This window comes from Lissotriton helveticus, chromosome 3_2 (genome assembly GCF_964261635.1).
Source record: "Lissotriton helveticus chromosome 3_2, aLisHel1.1, whole genome shotgun sequence".
Taxonomy (NCBI): Eukaryota; Metazoa; Chordata; class Amphibia; order Caudata; family Salamandridae; genus Lissotriton; species Lissotriton helveticus.
In genome coordinates this window covers 195836752-195851177 of record NC_136062.1, presented here as the reverse complement: position 1 = coordinate 195851177, position 14426 = coordinate 195836752, and positions in this window count along the sequence as shown.

The window sequence follows — 14426 nt, the reverse complement described above, 5'->3', positions numbered from 1 at the left end:
TTCTGCGTGCAACAATTACATTGGCCTAAAACATTAATTAAAATGCACGGACCTAGCGAAATTCCCACGTAGTACCTAGCCGTACTATTAATGTAACATTCACTGCTTGAACTTCACAAACCTTACAATTAATTACATAAAAGTGACATCGTATCCGTTTGACAGATTCTGCTGGGATTTACCGAGTGAATCTGACCCGGAAGGAAACACGTCCCCGCCGCCGTTGAAACTCACCGAGCAGAGCGGCTTTTTTTTTTACAAAACACACAAACAACACGGTAAAATAAAGTTAAGTAGGCAGAAAGTGAGTACTTCCCGGAGTGTCTGCACTTACCCTGGGATGTAGTGCGGGTCTGGGGTCATCAGCGTGGGGCTGATCTTGGGGGCAAACTCGGTGGCCATGCTGCTGGATGTGGAACACACATCCACCCCCCCACCCAAACACACATCAACCCCCCCACCCAAACACACATCCACCCCTCCACCCCCATCCAAACATACATCCACCCCCCCAAACACACATCCACCCCCCCACATACATCCACCCCCCCTCCCAAACACACATCCACCCCCACTCCCCACATTGCATTTTATTTTCCTTAGGCATGGCAGAGTCAATATATTTCGACACTGGAGTACCTCCTTCACACACTTTCCAGTTATAGTTGACACATATCTGTAAATCAGCAGCGACTAAGAGAAGCAGCCCTTGGTGTCAGCTGGAGATTTCAAAGCTGACTTGTCCAAAACTATTCTGAACGAACCCTTACTAACTTGCACCCCAAGGGGAGTGTCAGTGGGCTGAAAATACCGCTTTCATTTGATCTTAAAATGATTTAGGAGTTTGACTTCTAAGGAGTGAAAGCCAGAATTGTGTAGAATATTAGAGCATGCCTGCGCCTTACACAAAAGTGTCTTTAAGACCGGGTTCTCGCCTTGCACGCCTGTTAAACCACAGTTCCTCGAGGATGCGGCCACAGCTTCAGTGTACCCCCTGATGTCGAGGCATGCCCTGGACCAACAGATGGCCATATCAAACACGGCAGATGAGGACATCCGACTGCCTGAGCGAACCTGTGAGGCTAGTACAGGCTGTGAAGACAGCTCAGACTTTTTAACAGCGTTTCAAAAACCCATCGGCTCCAGACATTAATCACACCTCCGAGCTGTGAAGCGCCAGCGTTGAGGCTGCGCTGAAACCCACCAACCCTAAACAGCAGCCACCACTTAAAGGCGCCTATTTGCAGCGTTTAACACACTAATGCTCTCCATGGCCCTCCTTGGCCCTGGCTCCTGCTCTGCGGCAGCTGCTGCAAGCTTCTCGCCCAACCCTCTCAGATTCCGCTTCCTGTGTCAGCGTTCAGCATGTCATCCACATGGATTTTCCATTTTTTTTATTATTCTTTGATGCCAGGGTTTTTCTCTTGTTTTTAATTGCTCAATTCTACATCAGCCTTGACTTCTACTCGATATACAGGAAGAGTAGAAGGATGAAGATCACAAGATAAGTATTTTGTTCAATAATGAAAACTGATGTGGCACCTGAGTTGTGTGCAAGTCGTGAATTAACGTTTACTTAAAATACATCGATACGTTTGACTAGAAATAGTAAACTGGGCCTACTAAAACTGTTAAACTGGGTAATGGTAGCACGGAGTCATATTCCCTTTTATTTATAGCAGAGGCCGCCTAATGTCCATCTCTGTGGTGTGCTGTCACGCCACCCTGTCGCTGCCTTGTTTACGCTGCTGCACTTATTCAAGCTAATTTATGCCGGTAGGACAGCGCCATGATTTGCACGATCGCCGCCGAGACGTGCCGTGGTCTGCATGTCACAAGTTCCAGTACCGTCATAGACGGCCCAGTCTTTCTACACTCAGAGGTGGCTAAATCGTGTACCTTTACATTGACTAATAGTAGCGCCTGTCTTTTACAATGCTTAGAAATGGCAGGAATGCGATATAAAGTGCTACATAAAAACCAAGATATTAATGCGCGAATCATATCTAAAAATCATTGCACTGACTCCGTCTACCATGGTATGTATTATTATTCTCTGCTACACACAGAACGCAAAGGGCTACTTGCAAAGGAAGCTGTGAGTGTAAATATCGCTTTATACCGCATTCTTCCAGACGGTGTCACCCTGGGGATACTTCAAGAGTACCTGTAATAAAGGCAGGAACGGGAAGCGTAATAGGAAAAAAAACAGTCAAGCTTGTTGCCTCAGCCTTTATATATGACATTTAAATACAAGCACCGCGCGCCAGCCACTGCTTATTAATTATTATTAACTTACCACCAGCTCGGGTGACGGTCTGTCTGACAACGCCGAACTCAGTGTCAGACTCTAGTGCGCAACTACTGGAAACGTCACGGCGCGCACGTCCCCGACGGAGGGGGGCACAAAGACTACTCGCCCTGGCGCCATTTCAAAGGACGGGGCCCAGCAGACACACCCCCTGGTCCCTCTCAGTCAACTTGACTAAGTTGACGCTAAGGCGCATGCGCGGGCAAGTTTCCGCCCGCAATTAAATTGCGCAGCAGAGTCAGTCGACTTGTAACCTAACCCAGCCCCACCCCCTGCGCACTCCCTATTCCATCGGGGCTGTCCCGGTCGGAACCCCCCGAAGCGCTGCATTTTATTTAGGTGCTCCGTGCTCTCTCTGTTGCAGCCGCAGGTGCGTCCACCAGGCTTAGTGGGGCTACGCCCCTACGCCCCAATGGACGCACCGCGGCTGCGCGGCTGGCAACCACACCACTACCTACCCGTGTAGGTACACGGGTGTAGGACTGCCGGGGTAATATAGACCTAGTCTCGCTGGGGGCTTCAGGCAGCAAAAGCGGAGCGCGAGCAGAAACGGTGACCGGAGCGCTTCTTCACTCGATTCTGACAGAAGCGTGCTCCGGATCACCGAGCCACGGCGGCTCCACAGCGGCCTCTAGTGGGCGGCGGCCCGCACCGCTGGCCGCGATAGTAAATATAAACCCCGTCAGGAGCGTCAAGTGTTTCCGCGGCAACGACAACCACCGAAAGAATGTTCCTGAAAGGAAACCTTGCCCAAATATCCCCGTAAGACAGAGAAACTGCACATTAGGAATACCATAAGAAAAAAGCACTTATATCTAGCTGCCGAGCAGCGAATGAAGGAAGTGCAGGAAATGACACAGCGTCTTGTGGCATGAAGGCATGGACATTGTAGAAGGACTGCCAAGGACTGTGTTTTCTTTTTCCCTAGTTCTATGGGAAATGTAGTTTTATACATGTTTTGACAAGCTGCTGTTTGATCATTTTGGAATAAAGCGAAGGAAGATTTAGCATAATCCTCGTCTCCGGTCCTGAAATAGAATTAGTATAGTGAAACATGCAAGTACATTTTAAAGTGGTGGATAGGTTAGTCAGTTATTTGGATTTGGAATGATAGCAGAAGGATAGAGGAGGAAAAAAGGTTTGTATTTATATAGCACTTGTTACCCCTGATGGGTGTTGAAGCACGCTACTCCGGAAGCCCATAAAGGATTAGTGGTGAATTAGTATGGTGAAATATGAAAGTAATCTCAGTTGTGGATATTAGTCCGTTTTTTGGAGTGAGAAGGACAGCGGAGGAATAAAAGGGGAATAAAGCTTTGCATTCATATAGCACTTGTTACCCCTGATGGAGTGTTGAAGCACGCCCCTCCGGAACCCATAAAGGATTAGTGGTGAATTAGTATAGTCGAATATGGAATTTGAGAAGTGAATATGTTAGTCTGTTAATTTTGATTGAAAAGCATAGTGGAGGGATAAAAGGGTGAAGGATTTTTTTTGTGTTTGTTTTTAGGTCTTAGCAGTAGGAGGAGGCTTTCGGATGAGTAAAAAGGAGTTTTGGAGGGGGGAGTCAGAGGGAAGAGTTTAGAAAGGTTTGTTTTGGGGGATAGGTATAGTAGAAAGAATTGTCAGATGATACAAGAAGGAGTAGAGTAGGAGAGAGTCAAGAAAGGGTTATTTTGGGGATCATAGTAGTGGTATGGGGTTTGGGATAAATGAGTGGATGTAGAGGATATATTGATAGATGCATAGGCTGAGAAATAGGGTAGTACATTGGAAACGCTAAATTAGAAGAAAGTGATATATATAGAGATCCATAAGTATGTTAAGTTTGTGGATGTGGATGGTGTGGGCTGGGTATTGCTAAATGGGAAAATGGGCAGTATTTCTGGCCCTGGTCCTGGCCAGGCCCAAACAGGCAGCTGCCCTTGTCCTCTCTACCCTTAACAGGCTCAAACAGGCAGCTGCCCTTGTTCTCTCCGCCCTTAGCCTCGACGCCCTAACCCTGGCCTTTTATAGCCCTAGTAATCAGGTGACCCCTTCAGCCAATGGGAACCCTAGCCCTAACACTATCCAATCACAACACTAGACCTAACATCTAGAACCAATAGGAGACTAGGACCTTACAGCCAATCTTAAGCCTAGTCCAAGCACCCAATCAGTTTAAAAAGCCCCGATCTCTACGTCCAGTAGAGGCCCTTGCCCTACTAGTAGTCTCAACCCAAGTCCAAGCAACCAATAGTACATGAAGCCCTAGTCCCTACTTCCAATAGAATGCCTAACCCTACTCTTAGTCCTACATAACTAGTCCAGCAACCAATCACACCAGAAGCCCTAATCGCTACTTCCAATTAAAGGTCTAACCCTAGCCCTAGTCCCACCCTACTCCTAACAACCAATAACATAGGAAGCCTTAGTCCCTACTTCCAATAGAAATCCTAACCCTAGCCCTAGTCCCAACCCTACATTCATTGAATCACAGACCCAGAAACCAATCAGAACCCTCAAATATCCAACCAATGAGGACTCTAACCCTAATTCAATAGAAACACCAGATACAACCACCAATCAGTGTACACATGTACCAACCACTAGCAGACCATATAAGGTCCTAGCGACCTCAGACAAGGTTTGTTGGCCAGGGAGTTGGAAGCTGCTTCTCCTGTTCAGAATCTCCTAGGAGATAGACAGGCTCAATCCACACTTTGAACTTCTGCAGGTAAAGGCTTCACTAACTTGAAATCTAACAATACTGTTTGAATAAAACTTTACTCCCTCTCCTGGCCAAAAACTGAAGTGCACAGTCCCTAGTAAACACAGTTTAAACAGCTCACAGAAGCACCATGATGTAGAATATCCCTTTTGCAAGTCATTTTCCCTAGCGGTCAGACTATAATGTCCTAGGTCAGGAGAGTGGAGACAGGGCGGTGAGGCGAGTACGAGACTGTTGACCACGCCGAGTGAGAGTCTGCATCACCCCTTGAACTGGATGGGGACGACGTTGTGGTTAAGGGGGGGCCTTGTACTGTATAGAGAAGCTGCCACATGGAGAGCCTCTTATTGCTCAGACAAGATTTGCTCAGGATCCGGAGCGTTGATTGTTGAGGTATGATTGCGTGTGACCTCTCCCCTCCGCCTGCGGTGGCCCCGTCTGGGCACCGGGGGACCATCAGGTGGTCTGGACAATGTGGCCAAGCCTGCCTCTCCAGCCAGTCCCAAGCGTCAGATGGTGAATTAAAGAAATGAGAGGTTCCATCCTTAAACACTCGCAGACGGGCAGGGAAAAGCAGGCAATAATGCAGATCAAGGTCACGGAGCTGACGTTTCCCAGCCCCGAATGAGCCCACGCCGTTTCTGCACCTGGGCAGTGTAATCTGGGACAAATATGAATGAAGTGTTTTGGACAGCAGGCCCTAGCAACGTCTGATTTCTTTCAGTATGGTGTCTCTTTCCCTGAAGTTCAATAACCCGAATAGAAACGTCCTGGGCTGGCACCAGGAGGGGGTCTGCAAGCTGGGACCCTGTGAGCCCTTTCTACAACAAATTGGGGGGACAGGAGCCCTGTCAGAAACCGGTCTCGCAACCAGTTCTCCATTTAGCCAACAGTGTCCTGGCCCTCTACGCCTTCAGGAAGGCCAGCGACTTGTACATTGTTACGGCTCGAGAGGTCTTCTGCATCATCCAGTTTGTCCTCTAGGGTACATACCCGATCTAGTAAGTCCTGCAGCGTGGCAGTGTGATTGCGCGACTTGGGTTGCAGTTCAGAGAGAGTAACTTCAGCGTCTCAGACTCGGTCCGCCAGCTTCTGGTGATCAGCCTTTAGAAGCATGAAATCAGAGGCTACCTTATCAATCTTAAACTTGAGGGAAGTGCGCGTCTGATCCAGTGTCTTGCAGATTTTTCCACAGCTGCTATGACCGACTCGAGTTTGGCCAAGAGGACAGTGTGTTGTGCTTCTGAAGAACTCTCCGCCCTTGATGATGGCTCATCACCTAGATCCTGAGAAGCCCCCATCTGCGGCACTGAAGAGCGGAGGTGGCCCATGACCAATTGTGGAGCTGTGGGCATACAGGAGGCCCTGGAGTACAATCTTCAGTGGGGAGAAGTGGCCGGTGGGGTGTTAGTAGTGGAAATGTTGAGTAGACCCTAGTCGTTGGTGCATGAAACGTGGCTCAACCAGTGACCCCAGGGTCCCAAGGTTAGGCCCGCCGCGATGCACCATAGGGCCGCTGTGGACTACCAGATCAATGCTTGGATGATCGTGGCCAGAGAATGAGATAGGGCTGGAACTGAACTGCCCTCCGATTCAGGAGGAGGTTCCCACTGTACAGTCAAAGTTGGGGCGACTGACAATATACATGAGAAGTACACAAGCTATAACTCAGTGATCTGCGAAAGTCAAGAGGAATAGACTGGTGCATTATCTGCATGCCACACACTAGCGACTGTCAAGGGTTGTGCATGATAATAACCTGAACTGAGGAAGCAATTACAATCATAATGTCTTATTAGTAAGCACTGCAAAACAGGCAGGCAAACAAGGCTGAGTAAGAAAACTGTTTGGATGCTTCAGAACATTGAATCAGATGTTTGTCTGTTTTAATTTATCATTTCTGTAGTGTAAACAATGCTGAATACAAGATTTAGGCTACACGTATTACAGACAAGTGCAAGCAACACCATAAATAACACCGCATGTAGAATAAAAACAAACCATATCAGCAAGTACCTAATGACAATCTATACAAACTGTAGTTGGTAAAGCAAAAGCAAAAGTGCAAATACTTTCAGAGTGCAAAATAAAGCAATCACCAGTCCAGCAATATACAACAGTCATGCATGTTTTGTAAAACAATCCAACTTTCGTCTTGCATCAAGGTGAAAATACTTTCAAAGTTTATGGTAAAAACAAGTCCAGCAGCTTCCCTCACAAGGACTGACCTGAACCACCAGACTAGGCCTTACTTCATAACAAACAGAGGCCTCAGACCTCAGTGTGTCAACACTGGCGGTATTTACAATTTAGTAAGAGTATAGACATGCCTGCTAAATTACAGATTCACCATTGCTTCCAAATGGCACTATCGTCACGTGTGACACCGCCAACCAGGCCTGGATTTTAAACCAACAGCGCCTTACATTCTGTGACCATCTAAGTAAGGGGTTAAACATTCCAGCATGCAAAGTGTTGTTGGATAAAAGCTATGAATGGACACAACATGGTGCCAATGCCACTTGGCAGCTATGTTTTATACAAGCACAAGGGGATGTTTAATTTCCTCAACACAAGCTGCAGAAGTCTGGCCTCAAATAGCAAACACGTTGTGCGGAGAACCCAGAAACGTGCTGTAATTAGCCCCTGTGTCTGGACCTGAGGTGTCATTCTCTAAGAGACCCAGTGGTAAAAGCCCACAGTTGTCTCTAATGCATGTTAGTGCCAGGCAGTGGTCGAAGTGGGGGGAAAAAAAAAAAGTAGGGGAACTGTGGGAGGAGAATCAGAGGGCAGGAATAACCAATGGATTGGGTCAGTGGGCGGAGTGAGAGGTGTGGCAGAAAGAGCAAAATATCCCAATTTTTAATATTCGTTTCCCATTTCACTAACTGGTTACAGCTTATTACATTATTTAATATAACCCATAGATAAATATGTTTATTTAAGGTTAAATGTGTGTTATTGACATTAAAAAACATTCACAAAGTGGGATACATTTCCAATCACAGATTGTCCCAAACATCCTTAAATGTGGAATCGTACACCATTTGTCTCCCAGCCATGGAGTTTCTGTCATCAGCACTTCTCCTCCCTTTTTCCACAAGAGCAGTTCAAACATGAATGGCAAAATATCCTAGTTTGCAAATGTTTCCCATATATCTATGGCTTTGCCATATTTGCCACATAATACATCATCTGCTGCCTAATCTGACGATTTTACCTAATACATTGTTTATAGCCCAAACACATCAAAAGTTACTAAAAAATTTGACTTGTGCTGCTGTGAAGTGGAGGGCCCTTTGCAAAGGTTGACCAGTCACCTTTCTCATTGCTGCAGTTGTATGTTCCACTAGTACTAATAAGGAAAAATCTTTGCAGAAACTGTTAGCATGTGTAAAAATTTCGAAATAATAAAGTATCAGCACCACTAATACCAGTGTAGCGTGTCAGAGCATTTTACATCACACATATATTACACAGAGACAATTCATTCATATTTGTGTAAATCACTGTGTAGGAAATGTTACATAAGACAAAAGACTACAAGGTGTAGGAGTCACATGACAACCATACTACTAGGCAGCATAGTTTAATAGTGATTGGTCTGCAGAAACACAAACTCAGAATTCAAAACATAATACCATGGTTGGGGGTTCTCTTTAATAATCAGAATGGATTTCTACCCAAATGAACCCTTTTTTGCAACATTAGGATAATCGAAGACTGGGGAAAAAAACAGAATGCTCTAATTTATACCTTAGAGTTTCCATGCAGCTCTTACATGACAGTTAATAGCTCACTGTTCTATGTTAGGATTTTACTTATTGATCACGGCTAGAAGGGTTTCTAGAAATTTCAGAAAAAGGCGCTCTGCCTGAAGTGTACGCTGGACAGTGTGTGGCAATGAGTTTTTTTTGAGTGTGGCGCGTGAAGAGCGAACGGATTAACCCAAAACCATTCTAAGACAATCAAAGATTACCCAAACTGTAACACAGCAAAGCTCTCGCAGCCACAAAAACAGTGTAAATTTAAGAAAAAATGACAATTGGTATTGGTACAAATGAAAGACAGCAGCAGATCTGTTTGTTCAAATTCTTTTTCAATGATGTTTTAATTGGATCCAAGCTCAGCCGACACGTGTTTCATCGTGTTAAAGTGGAGTCAACACGACTCTTCAGGGCTGATGAAAGTAAATAAAACAATTGTATAGTAACTTTCAGTAGGTTGCAATTGTTACATGGATTTATAACATGTATGTGCATGAAGGTGATAGTGACGGAATATTAAGTGCCTTCGTGGTCGTTTTTCGTGATGTTTAGACCATGCACAAACACAAGCTCATCCTGGTAACGGTGGTGAATTGTGAATAGTGTCAAATTTGTACTTAACCAGATGGCGTTTCTATATAATAGTGAATATCGTACATAAACTCCTATAAGGTTGCATCAAATAGTTGTCTCATGCTCACTAGAAATCAGCGTTTGTGGGGTGTCAGGGTGTATGAGTGTATCAACGAAATAAGCAATAGGCATGCCAGTGGAATCTCATGCTGTGAGTTGGTGATATGTATCCAAAGAAAGTAGTAGATAATGCATACCTAGTGGATAGCTTCAGGCATCCACGGTTAGATGCGTGAAACACTCTGCGCGGAGAAATGGCTTGTCTATGTTAAGAATAAAAAATGTACACATGAATATGTATACATGTTACACGGGAGAATGATAAGCGCGGGCAAATTCGTGCTTCTAGCAGGGTGCACTCTGTGAAGAATGTAAAGGCTCACCCTGATAGGATATTGGCGAGTCTGCCAATATAACTACTCGATCAAACCCTGGTTCCGGGTTCAGGAGTATCTCTAGCACCGGTAATTTATGATATGAGCACACAAAATGTTGCACGTCTGCATTCGACGATGACTGCATGAAAATGAAAAAAGAAGGAAACACGCTGTTTTTCAAAAGGACACAAACCTCTAAACCAAAGTATACAGAATTTAAGTAAAAGGGTCGCACGGTGCATACCTATACACGAGTGCGTGAATAGCTGAACCGGGAGGGGACCCGACTGCAGGAGTTGCGCGTTCTGCTTGAGGGTATATAAATCTTCACGGGTAGCGTTAGGTTCAATCTTTAAAAAAAAAATCACATAAGAGGACTTTAATTTAGGATCGTCATTCTGTACAGAGATCATGAGGATCAAAAAGAAATACGTCGATATCCAGAGTGTTGCCTCTTACCTGACAGTCGAAATCCCTCCTCCGTTGATTCCCGGTCGCCGTGTTCCAAGGACGGACACGTGACCGGAAGTCGGAGGGCCTTAAATAGTCTTCGCAAATCATTGCCTGGTATGCAATGATCATATCTCATGTCCTACTGAGGCCGCCATCTTAGGTGTGTGCAAAACGGTAGTTAAAAGCCTCAAATCCAGTGCAAAAGGGCGCACAGGTTAATGTAAGGTTCGAAGAAAGGGGTTTGTAGGCGTGAGGGCATACTAGGTTTATCCCTCCAGGCAAAAAAAGAGCCAAAAATTAATGAAAAATATATAAAACCAGAAATATATATATTGTATAAATAAAAAGTATGGGAGAAGCGTAAACCATAAAAAAGTAATAGTGGTTTACCTTGACTTACGCAACAAAGCTTGCGTGAAGCTCCTAAGATGATCCCGTATGTCAACGGTCCATTTCAGAAAAAAAATTCGAACTCAGTGTTTAAGTCCGTTCCAGGATCTCAAACACGAGAGCTAGCCCTTTGTATTATTTAGCGCTTGACGAAATGATTCCTTATGTGAAATAATAAAACACCTGTAAAGCGGTAGGAGAAAAGGGAGAAACAACATTTATAACCCAAAGGTGGTAGTGAAAAAAAGAAGGGGTGACCTATGTCTTGAGCACCCTTAAATGACAGAACATAAATCATGCTGTGACTCGTGACATTCAAATTCATTGTAAAAAACACGTCATTATGTCTCTCAAAAGGTTACGTGTAATTCTAAAAGTTGATGAGGCCACAGTTAGGTATTTCTTCATAGATGCCAAAGTTTTACAGATATCCATAACATAATTGTGAAACAAAAGCAAAAGAAAAAAACAGCAGTTCAAACCAAAGTGAGTTCATGTAGACATATTTACAATGAGAACGTTCATGCAGTACCCATTGAGTCAGACAATTCCCATCTCTTAACTTATTGTAAAGTTTTCATATAATAAAGGTTAAAGATCAACAGCAACATTCTGTAAATCAGAGGGACGGTTAGTTCCCTAGGAAGAATTGAAGCTCCTGGTCATAGTTGAGCCCGTGTTCCACGCATTGCAAACGCATGATCCACGTGGCCTCCCTACGCCTCAGAGTCAGTTCTCTGTTTCCTCCCCTAATATTTGGGGGGATGACGTCAATCCCGAAGAAACGTACCTTTACTTCATCCTCCAAAGGTTGACAAGCTGCCACATGCAGCGCAACCGGATATTTGGGATCCCTTTTTTGGATAGCCCGTATGTGTTCCGCTAACCTCTCCTTAAGCGGTCTGATAGTGCTGCCTACGTACATCAAGCCACACTGGCACTCAATAATATACACCACGTATCTGGTTATGCATGTGATGTTGTGTCTGATTGAATATGTACAACCATCATGGCCTCTGAATGTCTTGGTGCCATGTTTACACCACACACATAACGAGCAAAAACCACATTTGTAAAAACCCAGACTGCGTGTAGTAAGCCAGTTTGTGGCCACGGTATTGTGTGGAACAGTAGGGCTAAGCTTATTCTTCAGTGTACATCCTTTCTTATACGTAATGGCTGGTCTGTCTGGTAGCCATTCTTTTAATGTCGTGTCCTCCAATAACATTTTCCAATGTCTATTGAAACTCCTGGAGATTGTTCGATGTAAAGCATTAAACTCAGTAATGAGTCTAATTTTCTGGGGAGAGGAATCTTTATTGGTACGTTTCTTTAAACAATCTGGTCTCGAGGCACGGCGAACCCTTGCCTCTGCAGAGTCTAGAGTCCGGAGGGGATAGCCTCTATTCAAAAATCTGTTTTTCATGTTGTTAAGACAAACGTCAAATTCTTTAGGCTCGCTACAATTCCGTTTAGCTCTTAAGTACTCACCATAAGGTATGGCCTGTATCTGGTGTGTAGGATGGGAGCTGCAGGCATGGAGAATTGAGTTACAGGAAGTGGGTTTCCTATAGAGTCTGCTGTGGAGTTTACTGTCTTTAATGTAAAATTCCAAGTCTAAGAATTCCATCTTTTCTTTGCTGAATTGCATAGTGAACTGTATGCCCCAACTGTTTCCATTGAGATAATTGAAGAAAGAATTCAAAGAATCTATTGTGCCAGACCACAGAAGAAAGCAATCATCAATGTAGCGTCCCCAAAATAAAATGGAGTCAATATGTTCAGCACCTTTAGAGCCCCAAATGAGATCAGATTCTAGGGCCCCCATGAATAGATTCGCAAAGGAGGGAGAAAATTTCGAACCCATAGCTACCCCCTTTATCTGTCTAAACCATTTGCGGTCAAAAATAAAGTCGTTGTTGTTAAGAATGATTTCCATCATTCGAAGTAACATCTTCGTGTGAGCCCACAGCGAAGCTGGACGGTTTGAGAGAATTCTCTCAATTGCCTGCATCCCTAGTTCCGGATTGATGCTGGTGTACAGAGACACCACATCCATTGTAACTACAATAGTTCCAGGTTGCCAGTCAATATCCGACATCATTTCTAAAATATGTTTCGAGTCCTGGATATAGGAAGGTAAGTTCTTCACTAACGGACCTATGAAAAGGTCCACGTATTCCGCTAGTCTTTCAGTGGGACCCCCAATGCCTGAGACGATAGGTCTACCAGGCGGGAATGCTAAGTTTTTATGTACTTTCGGAAGAGTGTATAGCCAAGGATAGGTTGGTCTAAACACTTTCAGATACAAGTATTCGTCATCGTCCAAGAGGCCAGATTGTTTCCATTCAAGCAAAAGTTGATTAATTAGAATAGTCAGAGGACCCATAGGGTTCTGGGAAAGTGGTTCATAGCAAGAGGTGTCACTCAGTTGCGTGTAAATCTCATTATTGTAATCAGACAGATTCATCACAACAACATTGCCCCCTTTATCCGCCTCCCTAATGATAATGTCCGAATTGTCACTAAGGATAGAGAGTGCAAGACGTTCGCCTTTTGTTAAGTTGTCCTTGTATTTAAATTTATCATTTAAGCTCTTTATGTTTAGTTTGTCAATGTCTTCCAAAACACGTTTATGGAAATTGTCTATGCTATTACCCCCAGAAAGAGTAGGGGTCCACCTGGATTTACTTTTAAGACCACTGGTCTGACTGTAGTCTGTTTCGATATCTAGTTCTTCTAAAAGCCTCTCCATGTCATATGGGCTCTCTTCCCTGTCTGTTAATGAAAGAAGCAGATGGGTTGCTTGAATATCTTTAATAGTCAACGTTTCTGTGTCACATACAGTAGGAGAAGGCCTAGATTCACCAGTAGCTTTAGATTTACAAGAAAAATACTTTTTCAATTTCAATTTGCGTACGAACTTGAAAATGTCAATTTTGCTCTGACAGACATCCCCAGTGCTATGTGGATTAAAGTTTAAACCCTTACCAAGTAGAGAAATCATGTCAGGTGTCAAAGGAAAGGATGAAAGGTTTATTACTTGGACAGTGTCATCAGGGTCAACTAGTTCTTCTGTGTGCCTGATCTGAATCCTACAGAATTAAGTGAGGATGTGCTCGAAGTTACTGAGCTGGCTGCAGTGGATCTGCCCATTTGGGAGCCCTGTCTGGGTTTGGGAATCAGTGAATCATATTTCTGATCATAAGTATATACCCTCCCATTCTTGTAGTCAGACTCGTCCCTTTTAATCTGTCGAGCCTTCCTGGTTTTGATGTCTGCCTGATTTCTTAGAAGAATTTCATCCAAGGTGGTGTAGTTTTTTACAGTGGATTCTGGTTTGTTAAGATCTTGAATTTCTTGTTCCAAGGTGGATATCTCTAATAATAGTTTGGCAGACTTTCGTTCTGCACTCTCTATTAGTATGTCCATAAGGTTCATGGAATTAAGGTTGAGAGACTCTTCCCACTTGACCATGAGGTCAATGTCTAGATTATCATAGGTGGGAAAAGTCTGAGAACGTAAGCCTCTGGGAATTTGTTTAATACGTCTGTAGTATTTCAAGGTGGTTCCATCCCACCACCGTGAGTTCTCCTGTTTTTTTAGCCTCTCCAGTTTGAGAAACTTATCCCTGAGACCTTCCACAGGCGCAGGACCTGTAGTGGCAGATGCCTGGTGTGTGGGCATCCCTTTGGCAAGGTTATCGAAAAGGTCCGCTGCTACCTTGTCCCTATTCATAATGGGGAAGGAGAGAGTTGAAATGATATATAAAAAGAGCGTGGAGG